Here is a 16,454-nt window from a genome sequence, read left to right as displayed (position 1 = left end):
CGTACGACGCGACGAGCGGTTGGGATTCGCCGCGGAATCGCGAGCGCGACACATCAGCGTCCGTCCGATCCGGACCGACCAACCGGCCCGCGGCCGCCAGTGGTCCAGCCGCGTACGGGCCTTCGGGCCCTTGGGCCAAATGGTGGCCTTCCTCTGGCACGCCACGTCCCGTCAGGCCCACTGACATGGGGCCCATCCCTGTAGCGACCGGGCCCGATGCAGGGGGGCTCACTACCGGCGTGCAGGCCCAGGAATAAACCGGTCTCGGATCAGAAAATGATCGGAGAACTACCGTCTACCTCCAACATTTAATATGCCCGTGCTAAACGCTATGGTCTAATTGTATTATCTTTAATAACTTTTAAATTTTCATGTTAGAAAAAAAAAGTGTCTTCCATGATATAGATATGAGCAATTGAGCTTTAACTAAATTTATGTCGTACATCAGATATATTTCACGCAAAATACAGTAATATAATATTGTGCATCATATTACAATGATGTGTACATCAATAAAGGAATAACCACTTTTCATAATATGATTCACATGTCTAAAGGTATTTCTATGCATTAAAAGAGCTAACCGTTCAACATGTTCGTTTTAGAACCTTTTCTATTCAGAACTTCAAAGTGGAAGAAGGATATGATCACATCAACATAAATGTTACTCCCTCCAATCCTCAATACCATTTTAAGTGCAGCCATACTTTTATGTGCTTAACTTTAATTGTCCGTCTTATTTGAATATTTTTAAAAATATTTAAAAAATAAGTCACGCATAAAATACTATTCATGTTTTGTCATCTCATAATAACAAAAATACTAATTACAAAATATTTTGAAATAAGACGAACGATTAAAGTTGAGCATGGAAACTCATGGTTGCACTTGAAATGGGACGGGGAGTAGAAAAATTCGTTTAAAACCAAATGAATGTGGGTGATGTACCGCATGCTTACTTAGAAAACCTAAACTGATCCATGGATAGTGATGATATATACATGACACTGACTATTTTCATTGACATGCTGTACAAATATGGTTTCAGACATAAAAGCAAAGGATTTATAACTCAATTCATTTCCTAAATTGGATACATCATGCAATCAAATTTGGAAATTCAGTTCTTAATTCATCTCCCAAATTATTACAACAAAACAGGCTGCAATTATTACACATTTTACCTCTACATATAGCTTCCATTGATCTAAAAACAGAATATTCCACCATAATTTTCATTCACCACATGTAGCAATAGAGAAATAAAATTGCACTACCGGGCACGAAGGAACGTGTTCTGCAGTGCAATCAGTCTCATGGCATATATGGCCTTCCCTTGTAGTTTTGACAGAGAGAGAAAAAACTGATAGAAACTCAATCGAAACCAATTGGAGAATCAGAGTAACTATGAGAAAGTACAGAATAGTAGATGTATCATGTATTTGTTGGAGAAGACAACAATTTATTAACTGATCAGTTTGTCAGTGATGGTGAAGATGGCGGAACCTCACCTAAGAGATGTCGGTGACGGTGAAGATGGCGGCCGCGGCAACACCGTTGGTCAGCATGGGCCATGCCTCAACCGGTCGATCGATATAAGCTAGTGCATGTTCGTAATTTCACACTTTTAGACTTTAAAACCAAAGTTCAGACTTTCAGAGTTACATTTGTGGATGAATCCAAAGGTTTAGACTTTCAGAATTGTAGCCATGGTAACTTATAACTTAAACTGTCTTATCATGTGCTTCCATGTATGCACATTTACATTCTGAAATTTTAACTTAGCTATATACATATTCTGTAATATATACCATATGCTGAATCTGAAATAACAACATCTGTTTTATGCAAGTATTCATTAAAAAAAAAATATGCACAATATTGTACAACATACCAGACTACCCAAGCAAAATTAAATGATTTTCCTTGTCAATTTGACTATATCACAAATATAATTCATACATTAATTTCACATTAATTTCACAGGATAAATAAACATTGTACAGAGCCAAAAGTACAAATTTATTCCATTAGTGCTTAGTGCTTAAAAAATCCAACTTGAAATCTCATTAAATTAGTGCAGTTATGAACAGCGAAAGCTTGATTAAAATAAACAGAAAAGCAGTGGTCAGTCGACCTTATTTCTTACCCAAAATCCATATACTGCTAAAAAAATTCAGTAGACGATTGGCACCAAATGAATTAGCTCTAACCAATTGGCAAACTCATAAACAAAGAATGGCCATATCTCCCCATGAAACCATATATAATAATACAAATCAAATAAAAAATATATGTTTTAACAACCGACATAAAATGAGATAGATTTATGATTCAGGAAAAAAAGAAATTGTTTAATATATTGCTAATTCTTTTACCTTCAATGATGAGGAGGAACTACGGACGTCAACTGGAAATAACAGGATATAAGCATAGGAGGTATCCGATCGGTGTGGTCATGCACGGCAGATCACTGTTGCCGATGTTGTGCATAAATGTTGACTTTTCCCTAACAAAGCAAGTTACAGTTAATTTATAAATAACAACTCACTTTGAAACCAAAACAAAATACATATCTTCCTCATTTTCAACCATTAAGGCATAATTGTAACTTAGAAGTCTGAATTGTCCCTATATCTATCAACCAATTGAAAGGGGAAAAGAATGGACCTACAGTCAGAAAAAGTTCTGTTCTAGCCTTATTTCCTTTTGCTCTGCACTAATTGAAGCTACCTTGCCCTGAACTGATTTGTCATGCCGACTGCGCTTCAATTAGCAAGATGGTATGACAACATAGAAAAAGTGAAGCCTGTTCCTGTCAACCTGAGACTATTTTAAAGGTGGTATGATAACATAGAAAAAGGCTAGACCTTAATCAGCATTGATCAGCTCATTTCCAAAATGCTGTGGTAATGGCTTGTGAGAAATCAAGCTACTCCAAAAGGTGCGTACAGGTGATATTCACCAGTCTAGCACACATCAGTAGAAAAGTACCTGAGTCCTTAGCGTATTTCAATTGAAAGGCATCGATGCAGGTTCCTGCTCGTTGGAGAGGCCGAGGGGAGAGGGCCAATCTCCGTGGGTACGTTGTCGCCATGAAGGCTGATTTCCGGGCAGCCCATCCTCTCCACAACAAGGAGGTGCAGGTCAGCCATGTTCAGCACTGCGAGACCATGGTCGCCGCCGATGCCCTCGCGTTCCATGTGCAGCCCAAGAGGCACGCCGTAGCTACCGATGGAGACAAGCGGATTCAATGCAAAGCATCAACCAGCGCAGAGACGTTGTGTCCGCGACGAAATCTTGCCGTAGACGTCGGATGCACACGGAGGCAGCGCCGGAAGTCAGCGACGACTGACTCTCGCCATGGATTTCAGATGAGCACGGTAAGCGGAGTCAGCGATGGAAGTCAGTAGCACCCAGTTTCCCCGCTTCCATCCCCCAGCATCTGCTTTGGCCGGATGACAGCACCGGAGGTGTGAAATGCCGGTGGTGGACCTGCGAGGCGGTGCGCGAAAAGACGGGGTCGGCAGGTCGAAGTGATGATGGAGGACCGATGCAACGGCAGTGGCAGCTCTTGCGGCGGGCGTGGCGATGCAAGAGCAGATCTGGGAGAGGGAGAGAGAGAGAGGGGTTGCGCTAGGTCCTAGCGGCGGAGCGAATCGTCAGCGGAGAGGCCTGTGCGACGGCGATTTGACGGAGGGCGAAGGGCAGCGCGGGATGGGGGGTGCGAGGGCAGCGGTTGGCGATTTGGCAGAGGGTGAAGGGCGACATGCCAGGTAAAAGGAAAGAAAACCGAGTGTTGATCCCGCATACGCAATTTTCCGGCTGATGACCCCGCGTGCTACGTCGTTGATTCTGATGCGTTGGATCTGAGAGAGATGATCTAAACCGTTGAGTGAGGAATGAAAGAATGAGTGATGAGTGAATGCGTGAAACCATTTGTTGAACTATAGGGTAGATGATTCTGATGCGTTGGATCTGAGAGAGATGATCTAAACCGTTGAGTGAGGAATGAAAGAATGAGTGATGAGTGAATTAGTGAAACCATTTGTTGAACTATAGGGTAGATTCAACATCAGCAGGGCAATAAACAAAATCTGCTCCACCTGAACTTAATTCATTAATAGAATAGATCTAATCCGAAAATCGCCTACATTGAACTAATTATATGTTTTCGGGGGATAAATTGTCAGCTCTGGAGGAAATTAAATTAGCACTTGGTTTCCTAACATGATTTGATTTACCTATGGGCTTCGAACAAGATGAAAAGAACAATGATTTCACAGGATTTCCAAGAACCGCATCAAAAAAACAAATAATCCTTACCCCCAGATTCCAGGCAACTTGGTAGTCCTGCCAAAAGAGATCCTTGTAAATTGCAACCTGAAATTTATCGGATCTGAAAAATAAGAATGCTAATATTAGCCGTGAAACAAGATTTCCAATATGGCGCATAAAAATATATATAATATCTGATGTAATTCGGTAATTCTACTGATAAGAAACTATATATGGAGGTGGAAACACTTCCACTGATACTACTCTTGTAGCGTTGGGGGCTGGAATTAGAAGCACAGCTAATCGTATATATACAGGCAAACCCGATGACGACAAACATGTAATTTTGAGTAGCAGAAACAAAGTCAAACCATCAAAACAAATGATCGCTGGCCATATGAAGATATGATCCCCAGATAAAACAGCTCCTAATTAAATACTGAAAATTAACATTTCTTCTAAGATTTTTAATCCAATCGAGGATAAACCAAGAAGAGGAAGGAGCTTCCTGTACACGTTGGAGAGGGTCCCACCAATCTAACGCAAGAAAGAAACCTGCAGGCAAAACAACCTCCATGATTTAGACTGCCCTGAGCGATCCCATTCCCATTTGCACCAGGGACAGAGCTGTTGTTTGCAATTTGCAAACGCACAAAAATAAAATCAATAACATGCAGCCATGCATAATCAGCACGAATTGACAGATGAACGGAAAGGCGGAGAGGAAGCAAACCTGCATCACGGTGAATAACTCACCAAAGCCAAGGAACCTTTACATCCTATTCTCCCCAACCTCTGTGCCAGCACGAGCAGGGCGCGACGCCGTCCCCGTTGCAAATCCCGCCGCCAGATCCACGTAGCAGGAGCGGCAACGACGGGCGGCTGGGTACCGCAGGGCCTTGAGGCTGGCTACTGGCAGGAGAATGGAGGTGACGCGGAGGAGATCGTGAGGAGGGCGAGGGGAGCGCGGAGGATTAGGGGTTTACGGCGGGCGCAGGGGGGGGGGGGGGGGGGAGCGGCACAGACGAGAGCGAGAGGCGCGGGTGTTCCGGCGGAGCGGATCGGTGGCGTCGCTGGCTTGGGTGTTGCGGCGGCGCGGACATTGGCGCGCTGGTGGAGATCGAGGGCGCTGCGCCGACGATAGTGAGGGGAGTGCTCGGTGGCTGAGATGGGATATAGAGGGGAGCGATGGGAGAGAGATACGGCGAGATCGCGATCCGGGGTGGGCGTTGCCGCAGAGAGAAGGGAGGTGGGAGCGACGTGGTGCGTTGGATCTGAGCGGGATGATCCTGACCGATCAATGAGGAATGAGGATGAATTATAGGGTAGAAGATAGATAGATAACAACCATACATGTTTACTTCTCGAAAACGAAACTGGAAATGCTATGGCTGGAAAGGAAATGGTACACCCACTTCTTCCATATTAACATATTTTAGGTTTGCCTTTTAAGTCAGATTTCCTCAATTTTTATCAAAAGAGATGGTCTCTTTTTCTCGAAAGACTAATTTAACATGATCTTTAAGATACTACTCTGACAATGATATTTATGAAAATAAGTAGCTTTGAATGAAAAAAAGATTTGTGTATTATAATAGTTTGTTTAATAATAAATCCAGCAACATCATTCTTACGTGATTATCTTTTTTATTAATAGACAAAAGTTTAAAATGTTTGACTTACCACTATTTTAAAAGTGATTACATTTTAGAACGGAGGAAGCAGTAACATATACAACGCCAATTTAGTTTCGTTGAATCTACCATTAAATATATTTTTGAGTAAAGTGTATAGCTAATCTCTACACTTGTGTGGTTGTTTCGTATACATCCCCAAACCCTTAAATACAGATCAAGATACTAAAATTTGTTAACATATGTTATTTCGGTCCAAAATTGCCATGCAACCTCTCCGAAATCCTACGTGGCATGCCACATATAAGCTAATGTCGCATCATCACCATTCCTGTACGGATTGACAAATGGTGCCACTCTGATTTTTTTTCTTCTTTTCTTTTTTTTCCTTCTTTTTTTTCTTTTTTCATTTTTCTCTTCTTCCGCTCAAGGTTGCCGTGGGCTGTTGAGGCCACAGGACTTACGGCGATGCAAGGACGGGAGGACAGTGGAACAAGGAGGCTAAGCCATCCTGCGTCCTGCCTGGCCCAGCCAACTTCGCCAGGCAAAAAAAAGAAAAAAGGTAAAGAAAAACTAACAAGATTGCGAAAACAAAATGATGCAATGAATCGCAAGGGAAACTATAAAACAATTGATTTTGGAAAATAATATTAATAGAATAGAATATTTTTTGACGTAAATAGAATGGAATAATAAACACGTGATAGTTAAAAGATATCTAAAAACATCAATTTCAATGGAAAAAAAAGGGAAGATTGAATTCATTAAAAACTTACCTGCCAACGCCGTATCTATCGATTGTATAAGGGATAAAGCGCCGCTATATCACAATACGAAACGAAATCAAAACTTGATACATAAGCTGAGAAAAAGAAAAACAAATTTGACTAATTTGTGTTAAAGTGTAGCTAGAACTGCGACTTGTTACGAGGACCGCGCTTAGCGCGGGTGGCAGGAGCCAGTGGCTCGCTCCGTGCCGACCAGCGTTCGAGTCTTAGACTCGACGCTCGTCCCTCACCCGTGGGAATTTTTCCCCTCTTTTACCCGGGACTGATTCGGTTGGTCCCGGCTCCCTAATAGGGCACACACACGAAGTTGGTCCTGGCTAGCTAATAGGGTACACATACGCGTGCGCGTTCAGTGGGACTGCACGTTTCCCGTGCACTGTGTTAGTGTGTGTCCTGAGTTGTACCCTGCGAATGCTAGAATCTATGACGGAGGAAGTAATAATTTGGTAGGCGTGCCAAATGGCGCGTCGTTTACACGGTAATCTTGTACAGAGAAGATCAAACTGTCTGCGAAAAGGAAATTTCAGCCTACTCAACTTAAATTCAGGCCCATGAGGCAAATTGCAGGTCCAAAGAACTTTCAACCCATAAAGTCCACTTTGACTTTCTTAACTAGCACTAGTGGCCGAATCTATCCTTAACCAGATATCTTATGCCCAACTATTAAAACCGGTGCAATTTAACTTTCTCGACGGTTTTGGACGGTGGTTTTGCTAGCATGACACCTACGTGGTGGTGTTGACCTGGTCATCACTGAACGTGGCGCTTATATGACATTAGAATAGAAAAAAAATGTGGGACTCATTTCTCATTCACACAACCTCCCCTTCCCTTCTCTACTCCGTCTATCTCTACCCCATATTTTCTCGCGCGGCAAAGCAAGGGGTGCACGGTGTGGTGGACATGACGATTCTGGCGGCGAGGTGGGCAGCGGCCGTGGTGGGGAGGGAGCGAGCCGGGGCGCCGTGGTGACGCCCACCTCCTACGTGGCGATAGCTGCGGGGAATGAGCGAGCGAGCCGGGCGCCGCAGTGATGCCCAACTCCTGCGCGGGACGGTTTCGGCTGACAGCGGCGGAGACGGCGATGGCGCGACGAAAGGCGTTGGGGGAGATGGGGTGCATGCTCCCAACCGCCGCTCCTCCTTCCCGCTCCACTTCATGGGCGGCGAGGTAGGCGGCGGCCACAGTGGGGAGGGAGTGAGCCGGGCACCACGGTGACGTCGACCTCCTGTGCAGCTTGCGTCGGGCGGTGTCCGGCGGGACGATTTTGGCGGTGGAGACGGCGATGGCGCTACGGAGGCGTCGGAGAAGATGGCGAGCATGCTCCCAGCTGCCGCTCCCCGTCCTCGCTCCATGTTGTGGGCGGCGTTGGGCCGCGGCTGTGGTGGCGACGGCGAGTTGAGCGGTGGCCGCAACCATAAGGGAGCAAGACAGGGAGGAAAGAGGAGCGAGCCGAGCACCATGGATGTATTGACCAGGAGGAGCCGCGGCTGGGCAGCCCCGATGCACGGCTGCGGACCGGCCTTGAGCAGAGTGGTGGTGACCTGCCATGAGGCAGAGCAACGGTGCTAGTGCCTCCTACCTATGTTGCCGGCGAAGAGAGGAGGAGTGAGAAGAGAGAAGAAAGAGAAGGAAAAAAATGAGTTACTACCATATGAGCCTCACATGTTGAGTCAGCCGGTCAAACTAAGTCAAAGCGCCATGTAACCGAAACCGCTCTCCAAAACCATCTAGAAAAGTCAAATTGCACCGGTTTTAATAGTTGGGGGTCGAGATATCCGTTATTGCGGTTCAAGATAGGAATCAGATTAGAGCTATAGTTGAGGGACTGAAAGTGAACTTATTCCTATGAAGAACAAGTGGACAGTAAGAATTCAGCCTACCTTATTCAGGCCCATCAAGAAAACGTAGTCCTGAAACGAAATTCGACCCAAAACCTCATATACAATGAACAAAGTGATCTTTGGTGTCTGCTAAAGTGAACTTGTGATATATTTCCAGTGCTATGTATAAAACTAAAATCGTGATTTTTCTGATGCTCTAGAACTAATTTCATCAAAATAAAAAAATCAGCCAAATTATTGCACGATTTAATGTAGCTAGATTGTGGATTTGGACTTTTCCTGTTGCTCACTCTCCATCTCATAAAAAAAACTACTTGATTTTACCAAATTACGTACTGAAAAAAATAAAAAAAATTATCCCTTGTGTACTCCTTACCTATCTATCTTCAAATTCTATATTCCTATTAATGAAGGGATTTACTTATTTTCCTCTCAATACTTGTATTGGGATTTTATGAGCTTTTTCTTTTTCTTGACAGAGGTAGTAGTGCTAAAGTGCATAGTGTCCCAACAGAAGCAAGTCATGGCCATATTGCTATAGGTAGGTTAGTGTAGCAGCTTTACCCTTTGGAAGCATCGAGGGGCCACATCTTGTTTCGAGCTTCTACTTACGTTCTGTCGCCTTTAATTGGTGATTGATTTTGGTCGCAAAAACAATGGTAAACTCGAACAGTTAGGCTACATGAATGACAAAGGACATAGGCTTATCATCTGTGCAGTGCAAATTAAGAGAGGCTCAAAGCAAGAAAAAGCCTTCCCACTAGCTAGTCACTGTTAATTATAGCGTATATATCAAATACAAGATCCAATAAACAAACGACAAAATTAGCATCCCAATGTGTAGGAGATATCTATTCCCTGTAAATGAATTTCCATGAATTAATGGATGTTGTTGGATCGGAATAAGCATATATATCCGGTTGGAACATAGATTAAGTAATTATTCTATGGAAACTAGGAAGGTAGCCCGCGCATATGCGCGGGCATGTGCGTAAAATTTTATTACGAATGTCATGTGTAGATGGTTTTCTATTAAAAATATTATTTTACTTTATCATAAACTAAAATTAAACTTATTTAACGTGCTTTGAACGTTGGTTACTTGCAATATATAAATTGTGAATTAACATTAATTCAAACCGTGTTGTTTTTAATTCATGAGAAAATTTTGTATCGAAACAATTGATGTGTTTTCTATAAATGTCCAATTCTTTTGTTAGATTTTATTTGAAATTTGAATTTTTTTTATTTTTTTATCCTGCTAAAATGTTTGAATATTTCTATTTAGAATAGGTTATAAACCCAACAAAAAGAAATTTAAAATTAGATTTTTTTTCAATTTTCATTTCATTTTATCTTCATTTTTTCTGGACAAATCCACTATATGAAGCATCTTTGAAATGCTTTGATCTCTGTAATTCGGGATGAAAATATAAGTGGGTTGATCCTAAAACCTGGCATGACATAAAAGCATCCATTCTAAATTATCTCACTCCAATTATGTAAGAAAATTTAAAATAGAGGCCATAGTATTTTCTTAGCAAATTACCACTGAACTGGAGCGTCATGTATTAATTACGTTTCTAGATTGTTCCAAGCTATATGTCACAAATTCACGATGTACTGTAGCAAGTTTTACCAAAAAGTAAATGTATACGGTCTTTAAATTCCTATATGGAATTGGCTTATATATTGCTGAGGCCACATCATGGTTGTTTCACTCTTAAGATTCCTTGGTGCAATCAACGTGCTTAGTACAATCAGTATGTTGTTCAACTGGCCACATGACTTCACAGATCATATATATATAATTTAGATGCTATGATCATCTTAAAATTATTTATTTATCTCCTAAAATGATCATTTATTGATAAAAGCATCTATATGAAAATGTATGGGTAAATAGCTTCTATAAACAGGCTGAGAAAAAAATTAATTAAGTTGATAGAAAGTTGTTAGATGTCTAACGGGATATAAGTAATAGGTCTTACCAGTTTTATAAAAAAATCAGCTAGGATATTTTGATTTTTGGTGAGCAATTTTAGTATTTTATTTTATTTAGGGTAAAATTTGCTAGGGACATCTTAAAAAACATGTAATTAGCCGGGGACACCGTAAGAACGCGTATCAGCTGTGGGACACCGAGAAAACTGGTATTTAGTTACTGGACACCCGTGACATTATTTTATAATATCCAAATTAAATAGAGAGAGAAACAATAACAAAAGTATGATTTTGCCCCTTGCCTACCAAGTCCGGCTCGCAAACACCTCCGACACTGCAACCGCACCCGCCTCCGGTGAGGTGGCTGTCTAGTGGGGGGAGGGGGTTTCGAGAAGGGCCCATGCGCCTGGCCCTGTGGTTCCATGTCGTTCCTGCACTCATCGCCGCTGCAGTGCGAGGGCCATGCTGGTGTCGATGCTCCGCCACACACTGCGCTTGGGGTTAGCACAACGTGGACCACCTCCTGATTCATGTCGAGCAGGGCGCCGCAAAGCGCAAGCTATTGCTGTCGGTCTCACAGCCACGCCACGCCACGATGCCATACCCTTCGCCGCCCATGTCATGACTACCACGACGTCTGAGCTATATGCGAGCCACACTTGGCAGGAAGGGGCAAAATCATACTTTCGCGATTGTTTCTCTCTCCCTTTCCATTGGATACAACAAAAGTAATGCCGCGGGTATCAACAGCTAATTACCAGTTTTTTGCAGTATCCCATAGCAGATATACGTTCTTACAGTGTCTCTTAGCTAATTACACTTTTTTATGTCTTGTAGCAAATTTTACCTTTATTAAGTAGAGGCTTCAATATGGATGTGGGTCCAGAATGTAATTTTTTGTTAGCACTTAAATACAGTCAATGTGGGCATTAAGTTATTGTTTTCACTTAAAAAATAATAACTGGCTAGACCTAATAGATGGAGATTCGCTTGTGGTCTTTTCTTTGCCCATAAAAATAATTTTAATTATCATAGAGATAGAAAAAACTGAGAAAAGTAAGGCCGCACACCACACGGGAACGGGGATGGAGGGAGGGGTTGGGATGTTTCTTTTTTTCAGAAAAAAATGATTGATCTGATGACCTAAAATATAATATGTTGATGTTTAAGTCAAAACCGATGGTTGGATGTTTTTTTCTCATATTTATTAGATATTTTCTAATTTAAGTGAGACAAGTAGCAGCTTAGCAAAACGCGTATAGGGATGGAGAGGAAGGGAATATGGTTTGGGATGTTTTCTTTTATTAGAAAGTATATCAATAACGATGTAAAATAGTGTGTCCATATTTAAGTGGAAGCCAATGGATGGATGTTTCTATAATTTAAGAATTTCATACAACGATTTGGAAATATTTATAAGAGATTTAATAGACTTTAAAGCCTATTTTTGAGATTATTTTCCATAAAGATAATTTTAATTTTAATTGTGATAGGGATAAAAAAGACAAAGGAACAGGGAGCCTACAAATTGATTAGTACGTGCGTGGTGCACAGATATGGGGACGTGGGAGGTTTTGGTGTTCTAAGATAGATCTAACAAAGTCCATCGATTTAAATGAATATCGATGGATAGATTTATCTATTTTATTAGGGTGCCACGTGGTAACTTGAGATTAATTATAGGGTGCCATGTGACGGTCTAGGAGTGTTTATAGGAAATTTAATGGATTTTATTTAGTATATAATAGATAGATAGTACTACGTACATATAGATTTTTGCTTTATTTTATACGGTAATAAATTATATTTATATTTTTTTCTTCCGATGATACTTTGTACTAATTTTTTTTTGCCTTTATCTCTTTTTGACACGGGCAATTTTTTTATTCCGGCGAACGTAACGTAAGCTTTTCATTTTTTCTGAATCATATATACCATATTTTTTGTTTTGCCCACGTACGTATTCTCACTTTTATATAGGGAATGTGTTATATGCGCATCTAATTATTAGTCTAAATAAAAATAAAAATCAACGATACATATAGATCTAATCTAATGGTTTAAAATAGCGGGTCCACCAATTAAATGGAAATCAACGGTGAGATTAGATAGTGTCACGTGGCGGCATAGGAGCGTTTATAGAAGTCCCACGTAGCTACTTGAGAGCGTTTGTAGGAAGTTTAATGGACTTTTAGTATATAATAGAAGATAGATAGATAGATAGATAATAGATAGATAGATTGTCCAAATATTTTGCACATGGCAATATGACGTAGGAACGAGGTGTTAATAATCTGGTCATACAAATTGACTAGTTGACACAATACACGTTGTTGCTAGAATTTGTATGAAACACAATAAACAATTTGAATAAATGTCAGCAGGCATGAATGAACAAAAGAAACCGTATACATGTCAAATATATTAATTGGCTTAGTTTATTGATGATATGGTCTCACGCTGTGCTATATAATATACTAGGTGAAACCCGCGCATTGTTGCGGGGTTTGGTTTGATAATAATAAACAAAAATAATATATAATATACTAAGTTTATCCTCTCCTTTGTCTCTCACTATCCTCATCCTCTCCTCTCGTTCCCCATCTCCTCCTTCCTGTCTCCTCTCCTCAAATCCATGCAACGAGAGACGAGAGCGGTGGCGATGAGCGGTCATGAGACAGGAGATGGACGGATAGGAGACGGGAGAGACGGCACCGGGTGGCCACGCGACGGGGAGTGGGTGATGGCGGAGATGATGGGGACATGGGATCCGTTGGTGCCTCCTCCTCCGACGTAGATGGCCGCGACAGGAGACGAGAGCGGCAGGGTCAGACAACCACATGATGGGTAGCAGGCGATGACGGAGAAGACGAGGTTGACGGATCCACTGGCTCCTCCTCCTCCTACGTGGGTGGTGCTGACGGGAGTGGCTTGCGCGCCTCTCCGCCCTCCCTTGTCTCTTCCCCTTCTCGGCACGCGGGAGCTGTGGCGGCAGCGAGTGATGGCAGGGGGTGGACACGGTGGCAACGGAGTTGTGGGGAGGGCCAGCAGTGGACACGGTGGATCCAGTGGCCTCTTCCTCGGTTCCCCCTCCAACGCACGGATCCAATGGTGGTGGCAACAGGAGGGGCTGAGCCGGTGGCCTCTCCCCCTGCGGTGACAACTACGATGGGTGGATCCAGCGGCGGGTAGGGCGGTGGTGAATGGCTGCTCCTGATTTTGGGTAGTAGTGACACACCCAGTCCATCACGGTGGATGTTGGGTGGCCTCACCCTGTCCACTCAGGTGCTAAGTGTTTTCATCCTATCTATTGACCTCAGCTATATATAGTTTTAAGGTTGGAAGTCTGAGGGAGAGAGGAAGAAGTCAATGATAGTCAAAGTGAACAGAAAAGACACGAAAGTGATTGACTGATGGAATGCTATGGAGAGAAATGGAGGGAGATTTCATGGCTATAAATCTCTTTAAGTTCTATAGAACCAATTAGGTCTTTATGAAATAGTGTCAAAAGCAAAATTTTCACGAGCTAGTGACATATTTCCTATTCAATATTTTTCATGGACAGCCCCACACCAAGTCTTTGGAAACTAAGAATATCTGACCGACCATATCTTTTTGGACTGCCCTTTTTGCTTATAAAAAAAGAACACCACAATGCCAATAGCTAAGAGTTTGGGGGCTTAGAGATGAGGGTAGCCATGTGCATGTGTGTCACCGAACATGTGTTCCCGGAGTGGCTGGCAATTCAAGCGAATATTGAACATAAACCCGGGCCTACCTGTCAACCACTTATTCCGCACCAAGCTTAACCCTTGTGCAAGGACACGTGAAGTTGGACACATTCACACACTTTTCTTGAGCTTTTTTGCTAGTTCTATTGGCTTAGGTTACATGCATGTTACAACCTTTTTAGTACCTTACCATTTTTAAGTCGGACATTAGGATAAAAACTACTAGGATATTAATTAGCAAGTCGAAATAGCTATCTTGGTGCATATATAGAGATGGCTAAAAATTCTATTGTTCAGCAACATCTAAAATCTTCTACATCCCTCGTTGCATATATATGGTAGCATCAGCAACAGACATTCAGGGCCAGCCGGCTTGATGCATATGGTTAGGGGTGAAAATGGGATTGGTGTTTCCCGACCGTCTGCCCGATTCGATGCTCATGCAGGAATTAAAGAATATAGTAGAGAAAATGAGATACTCGATAGTATCCGAGTTTGAATCTGAACACAAGAATATGTGTTAGAATACGGGACAACTTGTATATATTACGAGCTCACATGCAATATTGTACAATTTTTCCCTTGATTTATCTCTTTTAACACTTTAATTACCCATTTATATCTACAAAACCCATTCCAAAGCCCTGGACTAATTCACGAGATGAATCTATTGATCTTAATTAATCCATGATTAGTCTATGTGATGCTACAGTAAGCATGTGCTAATTATGGATTAAATAGGCTTAAAAAATTGTCTTGCGAATTAGCTCTCATTTATGCAATTAGTTTTATTATTAGTCTACGTTTAATACTTCTAATTAGTCCCTGGATCCAAACACCACCTAACTATCTAGAGGCATGCTAGTGAGACACTGGTAAATTAAAGCGACTCTGCTCGACCCATAGTACTCTTGTTGCCACCGACTTTGGTTAAGACTTTTTTTTTAGATATTAGAAATGGGTTACTTCTCCGGTCTCTGTCCATGGACACCCAGCCAATAAGTTTTAGAAGTAGACGTGATGGTTATGACAACTGTAACTTTCTGAGTTATTCTCCGTCGTGTGAAGAAAGAGCATCCCCTAGAGTTAGGCAGCCGTTTAATTTTTACATAGTACCAGTTACTTATAGGACCCACATTTTGCAAATCGAACATGTATTACGCGTGGTGCCTATTCACCCACGAGCACAAAGCATGGAATATGCTCGGCCAAATATATAGGTTGTTTTTTAAACCTTGGACACACACACAATTGCCATCGATCGATCCAGGACCGGCATGTACGTGTGATTGGGGGGGGGGGGGGGGGGGGGGGGCACAAAAAAATGCACGATACAATCATGCGATGCCAAATGGGCGAATGATGGCCCAAATATGCCAAGCAAGGGGCGCATGGGGGCACCACCACCAACACCACCATCATCATCATCATCGTCTACATAGCAAAGCTACTAGCTCTCTCATCCACAGAGTCTTCTCTCTTCTCTCTACTGTCTAGCTAGTGGGGGTTCAGTTCAGGACACCTTCTCTAGTTCTCTCCTACTCTCTCCATATCAAAATAAACATCAGAATGTGTCCAGATTCATAGTACTGGGATATGTAATATATATATATTCGGTACGAGATTTGGTTTATGTTAGGACGGATGGAGCAGAAGGTATCATCTAGCTAGGTCATCATGACACACGCACACAAACACACAAAAACACAAACACAGAGGCCGGCTGCCTCTAGCTAGCTAGCTACCAGTAGCTAGGAAGCTGCATGCGTAGAATGCATATGCAATGGCCCCCCACACTTTACTCCTTGCAATCGATTTGTTCCTCCACTAGGATGGCTTTGCTCTTCGATCTTGCAGATGAGAGAGAGAAAGAAAAGGCTTGTGCCTTTCTGAAGGGTTTTTGGGTGCGCTGCTTTCCGATATGGATCTTCTTGTCCTTCTGCATCTTGCATGCCATCGATCGGGTAACCTGATCAATCTGCAGCTTCATTACCAGAGTGCAAACCCATGGACCGTCTCTACTCAATTACTGTACTTGCGTTATCTCTCTCTCTCTCTCATACTAGCTAGCTTCACATTCATTAGGGTTTGTGTTTATAGCTAGTAAAATGGTACTTAATTAGATATGATCACAGGATCCTAACTTGCAGCTGCATGAATAAAAAGTATTTAATTAGTTAGATTGTATGATCGCTTTATCCTTGACATGCACTTAATAATGTAGTGACTTTTTAC

The 16,454-nt window shown here is 42.2% G+C and overlaps 1 long non-coding RNA gene across 3 annotated transcripts; it reads right to left on the bottom strand.

Moving 5' to 3' along the window:
• Nucleotides 1-1,101: 1,101 nt before the first annotated feature.
• On the bottom strand, nt 1,102-5,455 carry LOC127768197 (uncharacterized). 3 transcript variants are annotated; one of them, XR_008016556.1, is made up of 4 exons: nt 5,012-5,455; nt 4,327-4,905; nt 2,379-2,509; nt 1,102-1,600 (listed from the first exon to the last, which is right to left on the bottom strand). It is a non-coding gene; the product is annotated as an uncharacterized LOC127768197 (long non-coding RNA). The 3 variants fall into 3 exon arrangements; XR_008016557.1 differs by having other exon boundaries at nt 4,327-4,833; XR_008016555.1 differs by having other exon boundaries at nt 4,327-5,451.
• Nucleotides 5,456-16,454: the final 10,999 nt, after the last annotated feature.

Source organism: Oryza glaberrima, chromosome 3 (genome assembly GCF_000147395.1).
Source record: "Oryza glaberrima chromosome 3, OglaRS2, whole genome shotgun sequence".
NCBI lineage: Eukaryota > Viridiplantae > Streptophyta > Magnoliopsida > Poales > Poaceae > Oryza > Oryza glaberrima.
Note: the sequence above shows the minus strand (reverse complement) of the source record. Positions and strands in the feature narration are given on the sequence as shown.